This window comes from Pan troglodytes, chromosome 13 (genome assembly GCF_028858775.2).
Source record: "Pan troglodytes isolate AG18354 chromosome 13, NHGRI_mPanTro3-v2.0_pri, whole genome shotgun sequence".
NCBI classification, from domain to species: domain Eukaryota; kingdom Metazoa; phylum Chordata; class Mammalia; order Primates; family Hominidae; genus Pan; species Pan troglodytes.
The window spans coordinates 74,350,998-74,368,085 of NC_072411.2; the positions used below are offsets into that span (position 1 = coordinate 74,350,998).

The following is a 17,088-nucleotide window of genomic DNA, read 5'->3' on the forward strand; positions in this document are numbered from 1 at the left end:
TAAATTTAGTTCTCCCTCTCTATCAGGAAAGCCTTATTGAGGCTTCATGTTCAACCACCTCCAAAAGGCAGGAAAATTGGGCAGGACTACGAGCCCACAGTGTGACTGCCCTTCAGCCAGGGTCCTCCTGTCACCTGTGGAAGGTACAGTACACCTGTGGAGTCTCCTCTGGCCCCCAGGCTCAGTCCTCATTCTAGATATCCTTGGTCCCTCCCCAGTTCCTCATCCCTTAGTTCCCTCCATGGTGTTCCCAAAAACTGCAGAGTGCTCTCAATTCTGGTCCTGGCCACATCCTGGAATAAATTGTTGCCTCTCTTCTTGAGGTGTTCTTATTTGAGAAGATGAAGGGATAATTTTTCTGACTAAAATTTTAGGTGGCAGGGTTTCCCCCGCTTTTTGTAAGTTGAGAATGCTTCTCAAATTAAGCCCTTAAAATCACATTACAAAGGACTCCTAGTCAGGTTGGTTTGTCATTAACGCTACTGCCAGGAGCTGTCTCTTCCTGTCTATTCAGTGTGGTCTAAGAGCTAGACACGAAGAATGTGTTAGGGGACTGGCAGCATCTGCATTACCTGGGAGTTACTAGGAATGCAGGATCTCAGCACCCCACACCGGGCTCCCTCCCTGCCACCTCCTCCTGGACCTACTGAACCAGAATCTGCAGTTTAACAGGGTCCCCAGGTGATTTTTATATACATCACAGGCTTGCAAAATACCCAGAAAATCTAGGCGGTTGGATTTCTAATGAGTCATTATGAACTAAAAAAATTCACCTAAGAGTATGCATATTAAATTCATTGTTTGTTTTAGAAGAAACTGAATTGAGAAAAAGAGAGCAAATAAAAATTAGGTACTGAAATTTAAAAATTGCTGTTTATGGTACAGTCTTGGTCCTCATGATCTATCCAGTGTATTATGCAAATGTCAGCAGTTCATTGACTGATTGATATATTAGGATGCAGAACCAGAAGAGAGTAGATAGAAATTCTCATGCTTACATTTCACCTTAAGATTCCCTTGTAAAATTACCCAAATCAGTGCACTTAAGTCTCCAAATGGCTTTTGCAAACCAGATAAGCTTGGCATTTGGGGTTCACGTAATTGGCCAGTTTTGCTAGGAGACTGCCAAAAGCACCGTTGTCTAAACAACTATTTTAGTTTAAGGATACAATCTAGATTTAAAAGCCAACATGTGACTCACTTTAAGATTGTTAAAAGCTCAGAGGAGAGAGCTGTTGTACTCACGATCTTGTTATTTTTGTATCCTATCATGGATTTCAGACACCTGAAAGAACAGCAGAGCTATTTATTTCTATGAGCCCAGGCTTAAATTGTGGAGAGCCTCAAATAATTTCGTTTGACACTTTAAAAATACTTCCCCCCGCCCAGATCCTTCATGAACTGAGAGGCTCATACAGAGGTTTTATACTTAGGCAGGCAGCAGGATGTAGTGGTTAAAAGCATGGGCTGTAGAATCTGACCATCTGGGTTTAAACCCAACTTTTATCAACTCTGCAAGGTGGGGAAAATAACCTACCATCTCTAGGGCTGTCGTGATAATTGAGTGAATAAAGATTCACCCAGGTGGTGGCTGCCCTGTCGTAAGCACTGTGTAAGCATTTGCTGTTACTACATCTTCCTACAATACCTAAACGTCTGGCTCCCTCTTTTTATTTTGTACATGAGGACATGGAGAAGGAGAGGTTCAAGGTCTGTCTGCTGCCTGGCCTGGCGGGGATCCTTCCTTGCCAGCACCCCCTGTTCTCCCAGGGCAGCTCTGTGCTGAGTCAGCACCCACCCAGCAGCTGTGTGGGAATTCTTTCCCTCCCACTCCATTTCACACAAATGTCCTTGGGTCCCCAGGTAGGGCCAATGACAAGAACAGAATCTGAGGTTGATTCAGGTCCCGTTTGAACATTGACATCCCTCCTCCCCCTCTGCTTACCTGGAGCTATTTTCACCTTTTCACCCTGGGTGGGTGGTGTATGGTCTGGGATGTTGCTGGAAACCCAGCTGGTCTGTGACGTCTGAGAGACAAGGACGGCTACCTCAGCTGTCATTAACAGCAGAACACTTGTAATTGACTACATTCAAAGCTACTCCTTCCCCAGGGTTTTGATAATTCCTCCCACCAATTATAGCACTTTACTCAGATTAACTAGTTAATCCTCACCATATACCCCAGAGACAAAATTAAAGATAATTCTTTCATAACTGTAAAGCACCTTTTATCTAAGGATTACTAACACTGATGCATTTGTCTCCCATGACAACATCACAAGTTTCAGAGATGACAAGGAAAATCTTCATTACCGTTTCAAGAACTGGGAACAAAGAAAAATCCCGTTCCAGGACACAGAGGAGGAGATGCGGGTAGCTGAACAGAAACTTTTGAAGATTACCATGGGAATACACCTGTGAACTTCCAGGTGGGGCTATGTCCGCATCGGGTCAGTTTTCTTTATGTTGTTTACAATTTCCAGGGATCATGTCCACGATAAGGAACAAGAGCTGGTTCACAGGCTACTGAAACATATGCTTGACTTCCTAAAGAACCTTCTGTTTTCTACTTGCCCACTCGTCTCCATCACGCTGTTGCCCTGTTGTCTCTATTTGCCAAAGTTCTGTTTGTGATCTAAATGAAATGAAGCTGATAGCCAAAAGCTACGGGAAGGAGAGAACCTGAAAAAGACATTATAAACTGAGAATCCTTAAAGAGGAGAGTGGGAGAGGCAGGGTGGAGAATGGGAGAGAGGAAGGGAAAGAAGTCAGTCTGTCAAAGTTCTGGAATCCTCATTTGGGGTAAACGAAGGGAAAAGAGGGGTCTGCACTCTGTGGCCCAATATTAGGTTTGCTATGATTTCTTTGTAATTCCCTTGGCAGCAGATTAATTTTACTTGACTTGGCAGCATAGGCAACTGCTACTGAGCTGCAGCCAAGGCTGGGAACTATATCATTGTGCATTATACCATGGGTGCTTCATAAAGGGGGATCTCAAAAACACTCAGGGAGGCACAAATGGTCATTTTGGATACACTTCTCTCATTTGGCCAAGCAGTTGCATTTGTTCTAAGATTATTAGTGCAAACAACATGGCTGGGTGCTGGTAGTGATTTGCTGGTTTCTCTTCATGGCTGACAGCTATGACTGGAGCTCAGCACCCTGGACCTTCAGGATCTGGTGCTGGTGAGTTTGCTGCAGCCGACAAGCAGCTTGACAGGAGCTTTCTCCAGGCCTCTTGGGAATAGGAGTGTTAGAAGGAAAAGCTCTTGATCAACTTCAAATTCAAGAAAGAGAAGTGAACAAATAAGTAAAAATAAACTTTACACTTTCTAGGGATTTAAAATGGGATCATAGGTCCATGATCTCATTTGAGCCTCATCACAAGCAGATGAGGCTGCACAGTGAATGAACACCTCTTATTTTGCCAGCCCAGTATCCCTTTCTTTTGGATACTGACTTTTCCCCCATTGTGTTCTGGTGGGGCTGCCAGTCACAGGACAGTCCCACCTCTCGGATCCCTTCCCTCCCTGACCCCCAACGTTGGGCATATGGCTCCGGCTAGGCCACTGAATTCTTTTTGCTGGGGATTTGAATCTTAAGGAGAGATGCCCTGGGAGAGAAAGATGTTGGAGTTGTGTATAGAGAATGTTCAGCTCTTCCTTCCATTCTGTGAGTTATTTTAGTTTCCTTCCAGTAAAATTGCCTGAGTTCATGTGGGCTCCTGTCTACCAAAGAAACCCAAATTATAAACACCCCTTAGTTTCCAATTGCCAGGTGTTGAGCCCAGGTCCTCTTATCCCAAGTCAGTGACTCTTCATGATACTAGGTAAATGCAAAGTCGCATGGGAAATTTAAGGAAGGAAAGAGAGAGAACTGAGAAGTTGAGCAATGCTAGCAGTGAAGCTTTTTTTTTTTTTTTTTTAAAGAAGCCAAGCATCTTTCCCAATGGCGTCATGTCAGGATTCATCCGTGGGAATGCAATTCATTTTTAATGGCAGTTGTGTGAGTTGGCATGTACCCAAGTTCGCCCACAGCCGACATGGTCAGGCCAAGCCTCTTTTTAGTTTTATTCTTGTTATGCTTTTGTAGGATGTGTGTTTGCTGGTAGGCTGATTCTTAAGTATATTTACCTACAAGTGTGTCTTTGTGTTTTCTCGACTCTGTTGATTTGGCAAACAATCAAAAGTAGCTGGTGCAGTTCAGATGGAGAGGGAGGGAGGTTGGTGGGTGTGGTTAGCAAAAATCTAGCAGCAGGTAAAATTTTGGCAGGCAGGAGAAATCTTTTCAGGTAGCATATATGCTAAAACATATAACTTTGCTTTTTACTGGTTCATATCAAATAAAATTCCAGATTCTGTGCTTATGAATATACATGAATTCTATGTTAAAGGCACAAGGCTCTCTCTCCCTTTTGAGGCTGTTCTGGTACTTTCTGCAGTGGCACGAAATTAAGTGTGGAAGATCTCTTTTGTGAGAGGGTTCTCTTCTAGGTAAAACTAAGAGGTACCAACCTGCTGAACTATTAGCCTATTTAGATCATTTCCAGTCGAGGACTTACATCCTAAAGGAAGTCAGAGGTAATCTTAAGGCTTTTGGAGTTTCTCATACATGATGGTTGAATGATTGAGTGAATGAATAAATGGGATAAAGAGTGAGAGGAAGCCTAGAAGCCTAGAATGCTGGAACTAAAAGGGAACCTGGTGGTCACCCAATACAACCCTGCACTAGTTATTCATAGCTGCATAACAGATCACTTCAAATTTCAGTAGCTCAAAACAACAATAATCATTTACTATTTCTCTCATGGTTTCTCTGGGTCAGGGGTTCAGAGCAACTTGGCTGGATAGTCCTGTGTCGGGGACTCTTATATGGTTGCAGTCATATGTCAGCTGGGCTGCAGTCATCTGAAGGCTTGACTGGGGCTGGGAGCTCTGATTCCCAGGTGGTTCACTCATATAGCTGGCCAGTTGGCATGGGCTGTTGGTGGGAAGTTTCAGCTCCTCTCCATGTGGGCCTCTTCATAGGGCCTCTTCATAGAGCTGTGAGTGTCCTTCAGTGTGGCAGACAGCTTTCCCTTGGGCAAGTGATGCAAGAGAACAAGCCAGAAGCTGCAATTTCTTTTATGACCCAGTGTTGGATGTCACATACCATCACTTAAGCAGCCTTCTATTGTTCAGGCAGCCCTGGTATGATGCGGGAGGGAACTACACAGGGTGTGAACACCAAGCCAGGATCACCAGGACTATCTTGGAGGCTGACTACCACAATCCCTTCTCTTTCTTTTTCTTCCAGTTTTATTGAGGTATAATTAACAAACAAAATTGTGTCTATTTAAGGTGTACAATGTGATGACTTGATAAGTGTATATATTTTGAAATGATTACTACAGTCAAGTTAGTTAGCACATCTATCATTCACATAGTTATTATTTTTGCGTGCGTGGTGAGAACATTTAAGAGCAACTCTCTTAGCAAATTTCAAGTATACAATACAATATTATTAATTATAGTCACAATGCTGTACATGAGATCCCCAGAACATATTCATCTTATAACTGATGGTTTTTACCTTTTGACCAACATGTCCCCATTCCCTCTGCCTTCTATGAGTTCTCCGTGAGTTTGACTCTTTTAGATTATAAATATAAATGAGATCATGCAATATTTGTCTTTCTCTGACTTATTTCACTTAGCATAATGCCTTCCATCTCATCCATGTTGTTACAAATGATAGGATTTCCTTCTTTTTTATGGCAGAATAATGTTTTCATGACATAAGTATATCATGGAACATAATATTTTAAGACAGATAAAAAGGATAAAGAGATAAAATAGATACATATATACTCACCACCCTGTTCAAGAAATAAAAGAGTATCAATTCTGTTGACCACCGCCCCCCCCCCACTCCATATACCTGCCCTGATTGCATCTCCCTCTTCCTCCATCCCTTTATCCTTAGGAAACCATGTTCTGAATTTTGTGTTTAGGCTGCTATGCATTCTTTTATACTTCCACTACAAGTTTATGTATCTCTAAATATATGTGGTGTTGTTTGGCATATTTTGAAACTTTCTGTATGGCATCATCCTGTATGATTCTTTTGCAACCTACTGTTTTTATTCAGAACTATATCTGTGATATCCATCTATGCTAATCTATATAGCTCTAATGTATTTTTTATTTATATTTTTATGTTTCAAAGACAAGGTCTCACTCTGTAGCCCAGGCTGGAGTGCAGCAGTGCAATCATAGCTCACTGAAGCCTCAAACTCCTGAGCTCAAGAAATCCTCCTTCCTCAGCCTCCCAAGTAGCTGGGACTACAAGCTAATTCATTTATTTTAATGACTATACAAGTGGTCCCCAACTTACAGTGGTGTGACTTTGGATATTTTAATTCAGGATGGTATGAAGGCAAAATATACATTCATTATGCTCCTCGACTTACGATGAAGTTACATCTAGTCAAACCCATCACAAATTGAGAATATTGTAAGTTGAAAATGCACTCTTATATTTTCAACCCAGTAATGGGTTTATCAAGATGTAATCCCATCATAAGTTGAGAAGCATCTGTATAGTATTTCATTGTATGAACAAATAATTTGTTTATCCATTCTCCAGCTGATGGACATTCAGGTTGCATATAATTGTTGTTGCAATTACACACAATAATTAGTATAAGTGTTCTTGTAAGCTCTCCTTGTACCCTGGTACAAGAGTTTTTCTAGGGTATAGGTCTAAATGTGGAATGGATGGATCATATGATATGCACAGGTTCAGTTTTACTCAGTCGTGTCAGTTTGTTTTCCAAAATGGTTGCACTCATTTATACAACTACCAGTAGTGATGGAATTCCATTGCTCTTGATTCTAGTAATGTTAAACTAAAAATTTCATGCAAAGCTGATGGATATGAAATGGTATCTATTTATGGTTTTAATTTGCTTTTCCCTATTAATGAGGCTCAGCATTTTTTTCCCTCACATTTGGCCATTTGGGTTTCTTCTTCTGAGCAATTTTTGTTTATATATTTTGCAAATTTTTCTATTACAAATTTTTTTCTTATTCTTTTGAAAGAATTATTCATAGATCCTGGATACTACTTTTTGTCAGTTATATATGTTACCAACATTTTTTCCTGTTTGATGCTTGTCCTTTTTACTTTTTTGTTGTCTTTGTTGAGTAGAATTTTAAAGTTAATGCAATTAAATATATCAGTCTTTTCCTTTAGGGGTTGCTTACTATGGCAGAGACTACTGGTGTCCAGTCAAATTCACCCCTTCTTTCTTTTATAGTAGAGTGAAGTGGACTGTGCCTGTGGAGTACGTCTGGAAGTAATGCGTGCAAAGTCTACCTCACTTGTATCAAAGGAAATCTGTTTCTAAATGTCCACTCTTTCTCCCTGCAGTGGCCTGAAATGGCAGCAACCAGAGAGCCTGGGAAACCTCACACTGAGGTGCTCAGAGCTGCCAGCCACCTGGATCTGCCACTACCTGCAACTGCTGGCCCGGAGGCCTTTGCTGAGCTGGGAGGGAGACGTAACTGCCTTTGTTTTTTCAGCTGATGAATTATGGGGTCTTTCAGTTATTGCAGCTTAGCCTGCTGAGGTCACAAAGATATTTTCTGTTTTCTTACAAGAATTTGAAGTTTTGCTTCTTACATTTGGGTCTTTAATCTGCCTGGAGTTGATTCTCATTATGGTCAAAAATTATACTTTTAAAAAATGGATTACCAACTGTTCCAGTACCCAATATTTTTCTTTTTTTCTCCCAGATGAATGAGGCCCAGAGAGGTTAAGACACTTTATCAAGATCACACAGCTGGTTAGTGAATTATAGTTTGTATGGAGAGCTGGCATTTATAATATTCTTCCCCAAAGCCTTACAAAGCAGGAATTATCATTAGTATTTGATTTTACATAGAAGAAAACCAGTGCCATACTGACAAGGTAAGCAAGTCATCTCCATGCCCTGGCTCCTCCTGTTGTGCCCTTTTATTGTGTGACCATGCCATGGAGAGATAATTAAACTTAATCAAATCTAGTAAGTATTTATTAAGCACCTCCCATATGCAAAGCTCTGTGATAAGTGCTGCAGGCACCCCAAGGTGAGTAAGGCACAGGGACACAGCCACTGATCCAGGGACTTTACAATCTGGTCAGAAGTAAGGCAGAGTCACTTAGGAGTTTGAGAGAGAAAAAGGAGCTGTGGGGTTTGGGATGTGTGTGTGAGGACACGTTCTGCTCAGGGGATGAGGAAAGTTCTTGTGATATTTGAGAGCCCATCAGGCAGTCTGGGGGAAGAGTTTCCTAGGGGCAAGGAACTGTTTGAACAAAAGCACACAGGCCGGGTTGGGCACAGTACTCCTGGCACTGTAATTACACGTGTAATCCCAGTACTTTGGGAGGCCGAGGCGGGTGGATCACCTGCGGTCAGGAGTTCAAGACCAGCCTGGCCAACATGGTGAAACCCCGTCTCTACTAAAATACAAAAATTAGCTGGGTGTGGTGGCACCCGCCTGTAGTCCCGGCTACTTGGGAGGCTGAGGCAGGAGAATCACTTGAGCCCGGGAGGTGGAGGTTGCAGTGAACCAAGATCGCACCACTGCACTCCAGCCTGGGTGGCAAAACAAGACTCCATCTCAAAAAAAAGAAAAAAGAAAAAAAGAAAAGCACACAGGCTGGAAAGCCCAAGGCATGCTTAGGGTACAGGCAGGAGTTGAGTTTGATTGGAGCGAGGTTGGGTGAGGGGCTTGTGGGAGGTGAAGCTGGACTGGACCCAGTTGCATCTACCATCCAGCTGTTTCTATGAAAGAGCAGTAATGGCGACCAGGCATGTGGGCACCTCAGGTTACAGGGATTGCAGGTAGAAAACTTGTGGGAGTCAGTAAAATCATTTTTGCTTTAATCACCTTTTAAAATGTTAGTACGAAGTCTATATCACTGTATTTGGGTAGGGTTTTTGAACTTTATAGAATCTTATATGAAAAGCAATTCAGGAAGTTGCAAAAGACATTATCATCTTAGGAGTCCTTTCCCAGAGCCACCATCACCTCTTGTGGAGCTGGCATTATATGTGTCCATTCACAGACCTTTAGAGACATGGCTACATCTCAAGCTTAGCATCAGTTCCTTCCAGCAGAATTTCATAGCTCTCTGAATTTCTCCACCATCTTGTGCTTATAAACTTTATAACTTGACTGGTACTCTTCAGAAAAAACCTTATTCATTGTTAGGTCCCCAAAGACTGTGTCCCCTGCCAGGCACAGAGCAGGTGCTCACACACATTTGGGGAATGAGTAGCAGATGTTGGGAGGGACTAAGGAATGAATTCCTCAATGCTGCATGTGGCGACTGCTGTGGAGCAGCTGTGCACAGGACAGGCAAGACAGGATGCCCATGTGACTGCCCTCTGCTGACATGGCAGGAGGCCAGAAAGAATTCCTGAAACTCGTTTGTTTGTTTGTTTGTTTGTTTGAGATGGAGTCTCACTTTGTTGCCCAGGCTGGAGTGCAATAGTGTGATCTTGGCTCACTGTAACCTCTGCCTCATGGGTTCAAGCGATTCTCCTGCCTCAGCCTCCTGAATAGCTGGGATTATAGGCGCTCACCACCATGCCCAGCTAATTTTTGTATTTTTAGTAGAGATGGGATTTCACCACGTTGGCCAGGCTGGTCTGGAACTCCTGACCTCAGGTGATTTGCCTGCCTTGGCCTCCCAAAGTGCTGGGATTACACGTGGAGCCACTGCACCTGGCTGAGTCCCTGAAACTTGGCGTTAATTCAGATCCACACCCAGGTGCTGTCACGGAGACTTGGCCTATACAACATAGAGGTTTATTTCTCTTTCATGTTGAAGTCCAAGGCAGTCTGCGGCTTGGCTTGCTAGAGTTGTCAGAGACCTAGGCTTCTTGTACTCTGTGGCTCCACCATCCTGGGGGGTGTCGCCTTACCCACAAACTGCTCCATCACATCCACATTCTAGGCAAAAAGAAGGGGGAGAGGAGGAAGGGAAGGACATGATCTTTGTAGTAAGAGCACATCTTGGAGGTGCACATATCCCTTCTGCTCACACCCTGTTAGCCAGAACCTAGTTGTGTGGTTACGCCTCACTGCAAAGGAAGATGGGAGATGTGTAGTTTTGTTCTGGATGGCCAGTATCAAGTAAATGATCCAAGTTATGGATTATTCCACGGAAAGGGAGAATAGATATCCATGAACAACTTGCCATTCTCACCACAAGCTGATTTTATCTAATGTAGTTCAGATGCATGTACTCAAGTAGGCAGAGAGGCAGATAGTCTAGTCTGGTTGGATAGAAAGGATTTACTTGAACACATGTTTCAGTGTCGGCTAAAAGCCACAGCCTGCAATGCACCAAAAGTAGCACTGTCTTCAAATACAAAGATCAGTAACTGTTCTTATTAGTTTGGTTTGATCATTACGAATCTTCCAGCACCTCCCAAGAGTAAAGGGAATGGTCAGTCGCATAGGCTGGTGCATCACGACCTTAAGAGCAATAGTGACGTGAAGGAGGAGAAACAGCATTTCAGAACTGTGTAAGTGTATCATTGGACATATTGCTTTTTAAGTGATTGGTCCTCTCGTGACATTTTCTACTTAAGGGGGCACAGCACAACCAGTATTGGTAGTTGTCCACCAACTCTGGTCTCCTCTTCCTCTCGGGTACATGACTAGCTACAATTCCACGTGGTGGAATTTCATGCGGCCATTAAAATTTTACGCTGTTGAAGAAAATGTATTGAAGTAGGGAAATGCTCACAATATAACAATAAGTGGAACACAGCAGAATACTCAGGGGCCTGCAGGCCTTCCGTGATCTGAGTCTCCCCAGTCCCCAACTCTGACCCCATTTCCGACCACATTGCCCCTTATTCACTCCACTCCAGCCACCCTGGACTCCTGAATGTTTCTCCAACATGTCCAGTCTTTGCAGCCCTGGGACTTTGCTCTTACTGGTCCCCTCTGTCTGAAACAGTGCCCTGAGATACTGCATGGCTGCTCCTTCACTTTCTTCAGTCTCTGTTTGCATCTCACTTTATCAGCAAGATGGTCCCTAACTAGTCCATATAAAGATAGTAATCTCGCCTCACCCAACCTGCTGTACCCCATGCTCCAGCCCTTTTACCCTGCCTTATTTTTCTCGATACTCTTTATCACTGCCTGGCATATGACATACACTCATGTTTATTCATTTATCCTCTATCTTCCCATGAGGATTGCAGCTCCCTGAGGACAGGAACTTTGTTCATTTTTGTGTCTGTAACACATGGTAGGCCATCAATCAATATTGTGAGATAGATGGATAAGATATGTGACTATGATCAACAATAGTATAAGACTTTTGTACAAAAATCTCATTCAAATGAACGAGGAGGTGATATACCAAATGTTAACTGTGGTGGCTCTTGGATGGCTGGATTGTTGATGATTTTGATTTTTTCATTATACTTTTCTATAGTTTTGAAACTTTTATGGTAAATATGTTACAATGAGAGAGAAATCAATATGTTGTTATTATTTTAAAATTCCATTATTTACAACAATCACTAATACCTATGCTGGTCAAATGTTCAAAATTGTAGAACAATTTTTTTTTTTTTTAAGAGAGAGTCTTGCACTGTCACACAGGCTGGAGTACAGTGATGTGATCAGAGCTCACTGCAGCCTCAGACTCCTGGGCTCAAGTGATCCTTCTGTCTCGGCCTCTTGAGTAGTTGGGACTATAGGTGTGCACCACTACATCCTGCTAATTTTTTATTTTTAATTTTTTACAGACAGGATCTCACTATGTTGCCCAGGCTGTTCTTGAATGCCTGGCCTCAAGCAATCCTCCCAAAGTGCTGAGATTACAGGCGTGAGCCATCACACCCAGCTGCAATTCTATTTTTTTTTTAGAAGTTCTCACTTTTTCCATTTGACAAATCTGGTGACTCTTCCACAGAGCTACATTTTATCAGCTACTGCCTCCTGGTATTTCCTTCCTCTGCCTGTTCCACTTCAACAAGCACCTCGAGGCTGCGGAATTTCTTTCTGGGCTCTACATCATTTACAAAAGAGGCTTATTACTCTCTGCATCTAGTGTGTTTGGCCCAGTGCCAGAGAGATCTGCCAAGCCTGCCTTCTCTTCCTCCTCCTCCCCAGCCCAGCCTCTTCCTGGAGTTCCTTCCTGGGACCTGCAGTGCCAGGTGCTGGGGGAGATGAGGGAGTGGCCTTTCAAGTCCCTCAGGCCTCCAAGGCAGAAGGTGAAGGTTACTTGCGGGGATTAGCTGAAAACAGAGGAGCCTGATTTGGGACAATGCATTAATTCCCTGAAGAGAGTTTATCACAGGAGCTACCTCCAAAAAGTCCCACCTGCATGGGAATCTGCAGCTAGCCCTGAGAGGAAAACATATCCCAGCAGCCATGTGAACTGAAAGAGTCTTTCCTTAAAAGGGAAGTGACTTTTGGCTCAAAACCTTAGGGCTCCCTTTATGGGTCCCCTCGCATTTCTTCCTAGTGTGGAATACCCAGCCACACAAGGTGAACGAAGGGTTATCATTCAGAACAGACACTATTGTTTCACTTGCCACAGCACCTCATTTATTTAAAAATAATGATCTAAATACAAAGAGTAGCCATCCTCTTGAAAACCAGACACACATCCATAATGACCAGCGGGTGCACAGGCCTGGGCTTGAAGGAAGGAAATCATCAGAAACAACAGGATAATGCTCCTCCCTCAGGGCATGGGTAGTGGTGAGCATTTTCAAGGTGAGGTGGACGACATTCAGTTATTATTTATAGACCCAGTGGGGAGGGCTTTGGGGCTGCTGGGAAGCCTGTGGCAGTCGGGGACAGCACGGGCTTTGTTTGAGCAAAGATACCTATGTCCTGGGTATTGGGATGGAGTACCCGCCCCAGGCCAGCAGCTCCAGTGCACGCCCAGGAGGAGGCTTCCTCTTGCTGGCCTCTTAAACATGGCTTGCAATAGCAATAGTTGCGCCTTCTTAGAATGTGCAGCAGTGTGCTTAGGAATCCTGGGTGTCTCTGAACCATAGCTGCCCAGAAAAGAACTTCAACATGCACCCTTTGTCCTAGGCCAATCTCTACTTCCATTTCAAAATCCACAGACCTCCGAATTGGGTCCCTTCTCTGCAGTCTGAACACAGTGGGTATGTCTTTATTTATCACCCTCCATATTGTATAAGAATGATTGGATCAGGTGTCTGTTTCCCTTACTAGAGAGCAGAGTCCTTAGAAATAGGCACCTGATGTTAACTCATATTTGTAGATCCTGTGCCTGGCACACACAGGTGCTCAATTAATAGTTCATGAATCGATTTGTGGAGTCTGTCTTTGAAAAGCTCATTTTAAAACATTCCAAATGATGGTGATTCCTTAGAAAAGTTGCTTTCCTTTTTCTTGCCTTTTTTTTTGAGACAGAGTCTCACTCTGTCACCAGGCTGGAGTGCAGTGGCACGATCTTGGCTCACTGCAAGCTCCACCTCCCAGGTTCACGCCATTCTCCTGCCTCAGCCTCCCGAGTAGCTGGGACCACAGGCGCCCACCACAACGCCCAGCTAATTTTTTGTATTTTTAGTAGAGAGGGGGTTTCACCATGTTAGCCAGGATGGTCTCGATCTCCTGACCTCGTGATCCGCCTGCCTCAGCCTTCCAAAGTGCTGGGATTACAGGCATGAGCCACTGCATGCCTGGCCGTTTTCCTTTTTCTTTTGAGACAGGGTGTCACTCTGTTGCCTAAGCTGGAGTGCAGTGGCGCAGTCATAGTTCATGGCAGCCTCAACTTTCCGGGCTCAAGTATCCTCCTACCATGCCTGGCTAATTTTTGTATTTTTTTAGAGACAGGGTTTTGCCACGTTTCCCAGGCTGGTCTCAAACTCCTGAACTCAAGCGATCTACCTGCCTTGGCCTCCCAAAGTACTGGGATTATAGGCATGAGCCACTGCCTCCAGCCTGGGAAAGTGTTTTATTTAGGGCAGCATTCATGGGGCTATTTCTCAGGAATTATCTACTTCTGAGTCTTTAAATGCTGAAGAGGGAGAGGATCTCTAGGTCATCAGGACCTCAGATGGGGTTTGTTAGTATTATTTGATACAATGATTATCACAATGGAAATTTCTTACGTCTTCAACACTTCACAATTTATTATTTATTTTTACTTATTTATTTGCTTATTTATTTTTGAGATAGAGTCTTGCTCTGTGGCCCAAGCTAGAGTGCAGTAGCCTGATCCTGGCTCCCTGCAGCCTTGAACTCCTGGGCTCAAACAGATCCTCCCACCTCAGCCTCCCAAGTATCTGAGGCTATAGGTACACACCACCATGCCCTGCTAATTTTAAAATTTTTTTTGTAGAAACAGGGTTTCTAAACATACAAAAATTAGCATGTTTCCCATGCTAATTTCAAACTCCTGGGCTCAAGTGATCTCCTGCTTTGGCCTCCCAAGTGCTGGGATTACAGGTATGAACCACCACGCCTGGCCTACTTGACAATTTCAAACCCTTTCAATTTTATTGTCACATATTATCATGTGTACTTCTTATCTGTATGTCTGGGGAGACATATTTTTAAATCTTATAAAAATCAGATGACCTTGACAAAATGTGGTGGCTCACAATTTTGGGAGGCCGAAGCTTGAGCCCAGGAGTTCAAGACCAGTCTGGGCACCATAGGGAGAACTCATCTCTATTTAAAAAAAAGAAAAAGAAAAAGCTGGGTGTGGTGGTATGCTCCTATAGTCCCAGCTGCCCAGGAGGCTGAGGCGAGATGATAGATTGAGCCCAGGAGTTTGAGGCTGCAGTGAGCTATGATCGTGCCACTGTACTCTAGCCTGTGCGACAGAGTGAGACCCTGTCTCAAAAAGAAAAAAAAAAAATAGGCTTTGTGACTTGTCTGAAAGCCATATTTTTAGAATTAAGTACCATGTTGCATGTACTCGACGCATTTATTGCATACCGACTATATGCTAGGCACTGTAGAAGGCAGTGGAGATACAGAGATGGAAAATTATGATCCTTCTCATATTCAGTGCATCGATACAAAGTGATGAGGACTCTATTAAAGGTGTCATTAACAGCTCTGGGAGCAATAAGCAAGAGGGCTTGATAATGCCTGGAGAGATATGAGGGAGGTGTTAGACCAAGGTGATGGTAATGTGATGAAGATGGGGATGGTGATGATCTCATCAGCAATATACAGTGCTTACCAAGTGCCAGGCACTGTTCTGGGTGTTTGCACATATTAACTCACTTGATCCTCACAACCACCCTATGAGATAGGGGCTCTTAATATTTCCATTTTACAGATGAGGAAAAATGAGGCATGCAGAGAGTAGGTAAATTGCTCAAGATTGCACCAGCAAGTGGTAGACATTGTCTACTATTTCTTGAATTTCTGAAACTCAAGAGCAAAACAGCAATGATAATATTGGCAAAGAATGGGGTCATCTGCTGCTGCCAAAACCCACTTTCCCTGGTCCCCTTCCTGAGGTGCAGCCCATTTATTTCTTGAGCCAATCCTTGAGTTTGGCAGGGCCCTTCCTGTCCACACGATGAACCTGGTTTGTGGCACTGGCCCCATGTATCCAAACGGTCCACCGTGGGTAGAGGGTCATGGTTAAGATCTGGGATTTCAAATCAGACAAACATGGGCTGGACTTCTGGTTCTGTCCATTCTCAGCTATATGATCTCTGAGCCTTAGCTTTACCATCTATAAAATAGAGATAACAGCCATGTCTGTGCCTCTATGGCCTTTCATGTCAGCAGCTTTTTGCCCACCCCACACCCCTCACACAAGACGAGGCCCCTGAACTAAACAGACACTGAAAGGAAGCCAACCTGGAGGCCTGTGGAGCTCCCTGGCATGATTGGTGCCATTGTTCTGTTGCTGGGGAGGGCCTTCTGGAAGAGAGGGCAGAGGGCTGCAGCACCTTCAGTAGACATCTGCCTCAGAGTTTTCCTCTGCCTTGCTGTTTGGAGACATAAACTTTTCCTTCAGAGGGTGAAGTAAGTGGAGTTGAAAGAAACTACTTCATGGAAACAACAGTTGTGACTGGCAGGAGGGCTGGCAAGAGGCCTGGAAGTAGGCTCAGCCCAGGGTTGTGTCCCTGGGGTGCACCTCAGAGAACTCGGGCCAACAGCATGCTCTCTGTTTATTCAGGGGTTTCCTCACTGAACCCTCTGAGGAAACAGCTTTGTAAGGAAAGGGAAAACATATGGGTGAGACAAGGTACTCAGGCCCAATGGAGCCCAAGTGGCTGCCTACAAATTGGCTCCTACCTTGATACCAAGGGGGAGAGCATCCCTCCAGTTCCTGCCCTGCGTGGGCTCAGGGCCAGTTGTATAGTGCCAGGCCCTTGTGAGTGGCTGGCCTATGGCCACTGCCTTCTGGGAGACCTGATACCTTTAGGGAGGTCCATTTACTCTTCCAGGCCTTTCAGGCCCCTTCAGTCATTTCTGCGAGGCATTAACTTGCCTGTTTGTAACAGAAATATCCATCTCTTCACTCACTTTGCTCCACCTTTTCTTCATCCTTGGTGGGAAGAGGTTTTAAAAGCATAAAAATATACCAAAATTATGCTGTGAAAGGTTATAATATGAGCAGGCGAGACGTTTGTTTTTCTAATGAGGGCTTTACTTGGAAAAAAGAATTGGCTGGGCGTGGTGGCTTACACCTGTAATCCCAGCACTTTGGGAGGCTGAGGTGGGTGGATCGCCTGAGATCAGGAGTTTGAGACCAGCCTGGCCAACGTCGTAAAACCCTGTTTCTACTAAAAATACAAAAATTAGCCGGGCATGATGGAGAGTGCCTGTAATCTCAGCTCAGGAGGCTGAGGCAGGAGAATTGCTTGAACCCCGGAGGCAGAGATTGCAGTGAGCTGAGATCACGCCACTGCACTCCAGCTTGGGTGACAAGGCAAGACTTCGTCTCAAAAAAAAAAAAAAAATTTATGCCACTTTCCCAGAACAAAGGGCAGACTTCAGGGACCTCATGGCTGTGAGGTCTTGGTGATGCTGGTGATGAGGTAGGTAGGCATGAACAAGGCTGAGGGTGAAAGGAGGG

General features: G+C 44.0%; 1 long non-coding RNA gene across 3 annotated transcripts in view; it reads left to right on the plus strand.

Moving 5' to 3' along the window:
• The window catches only part of LOC107973828 (uncharacterized), a 257,209-nt gene that overhangs the window by 188,953 nt on the left and 51,168 nt on the right, over positions 1-17,088 (plus strand). For all 3 annotated transcript variants that reach the window (XR_008546817.2, XR_010150133.1, XR_001716302.3), the window contains one exon: positions 2,283-2,429. This is a non-coding gene — a long non-coding RNA (uncharacterized LOC107973828). The remainder of the gene's footprint in view (positions 1-2,282; positions 2,430-17,088) is intronic.